The sequence below is a fragment of the Eublepharis macularius genome, chromosome 3 (assembly GCF_028583425.1).
Source record: "Eublepharis macularius isolate TG4126 chromosome 3, MPM_Emac_v1.0, whole genome shotgun sequence".
Classification (NCBI taxonomy): domain Eukaryota; kingdom Metazoa; phylum Chordata; class Lepidosauria; order Squamata; family Eublepharidae; genus Eublepharis; species Eublepharis macularius.
The window spans coordinates 126,947,451-126,949,332 of NC_072792.1; positions in this window are offsets into that span (position 1 = coordinate 126,947,451).

A 1,882-nucleotide genomic window follows, 5' to 3' on the forward strand; every position below is an offset into this window, starting at 1 on the left:
CAAAAAAACCAGATGCCTGTTGTAATGTATACAAGCAGCCTCTAGGGGACAGCTTTCTGTTTTGCATGTCCTTCAGTCTTGGCCCTGCTGGGCTCTTGTAGTGAATTGGTGGCTGAGATAGGGGACTGAGAAGCTGACTGAAATGCAGGCTGAGAGCCTCGCTACAAGTGACATCTTTCACGCGAAGGGCACTTGATCATTTTCGCAAGTCTTTCTGGGTACTGAAGTCCCTCTCCCACACCCCTTTTCCTTTTGTTCCTTCCCCTGTCTGTTAGCACGGCTGCCTGAAGAGACGGAGAAAGCCTACGACAGCAGCTTTTGCAAATTGTCTTGCTGGGGGGGTGGGGAATGCTCTAGAGAAAGCTGACATGTCGGTGAAGTCCTCCCCTCTCTGTTAGAACTGTTAGGATCGTGGCCTTAAAAGTCAGAGAAAGCCTGCGTTTGCAAATCGTTTCTCCAGTCGCAAGCCTGCTCTCAATGATCTTTGGGGGCGGGCAGCTGCAACTTTCTTAGCTTTCTCCAGAGCATCCCCCCCTCCCCGAGCAAGACGATTTGCAAAGTTGCAGCTGCCCGCCCCCAAAGATCATTGAGAGCAGGCTTGCGACTGGAGAAACGATTTGCAAACGCAGGCTTTCTCTGACTTTTAAGGCAGCGATCCTAACAGTTCTAACAGAGAGGGAAGGACTTCACCGACATGTCAGCTTTCTCTAGAGCATTCCCCACCCCCCCAGCAAGACAATTTGCAAAAGCTGCTGTCGTAGGCTTTCTCCGTCTCTTCAGGCAGCCGTGCTAACAGACAGGGGAAGGGACAGAAGGAAAAGGGGTGTGGGAGAGGGACTTCAGTACCCAGAAAGACTTGCGAAAATGATCAAGTGCCCTTCGCGTGAAAGATGTCACTTGTAGCGAGGCTCTCTGTCAGAGTGAGAGCAAAATAAAACCTGTTTATTTTATATAAAATTGGCGTATCCTGGTGTTCAAGATACAACAATGCCAAAATGATTTTTAGTGCTAGCTGTGAAGAATACATAACATTAATTCTGTATGAGATTCAATTACTATCTGTTCGCTTTCAAGACATATTTAAAGTCTTGGTATTTACATTTAAAATAATTTATGGTATGGGACTGCTGCACTTGGAGAAGGGCTTTGTATAGTTGTCTGCAAATTGTGGAACAAGCTGCTTGTCATGGGAAAACACAACCTTTACAGACCCATCTCTTCCAACATGGATTCCTGTGTTTAGGTTTTTTCTTATTTTTATTACATTTTTTCATGGTTGCTATACAGTGTTTTGCCCTTTATATTGGGCAAGTATAATATAGTTTGGTGTTGTTGGATTGGATTCAGTAGTTTTAACTGTTGTACCTGCCTTAAAAATCATTGTGTCAAAGAGTTAAATGTTTCTTAAAAAATACGAATATATAGGGAAAATGGATTCTTCTGGAAGGATCAGGGCCCAGAGCTAAGCTACAAGGGACAAATTACACAAGGAGGAGCACATGAAGGGAGTCACAATGTTAGCTGGGAAGCTGAGTTTTAAAAGAGATTGGAAGGCTCTGTCAATTTCCCCTCTTCAGAGTCAGGGAGATGCTGCTCAGAGGGTTTGTTAATTTCCTCTTCACCTCTTAGAAGGGGAGGTGAAAGGGACAGAGCCTTAGAGCTTTGAGATGGGGGACTGTCCCCACACTCGTGTTGTGCTTCATTCTGTAGAGCATCAGCATGTGTAATGAAATTTCTAAGTTGCTCAAAGAAAAATCAACACAACTCAGCTAAGAGGAATGTGGGCGGGGTCAAGTTTGTTTATCAAGGAGTTCAGCAAGAGCAACGAAGTCCTGTTAAATAAATCATCTTTTAAATCAACCTTTGTTCATTCAAATTGTAG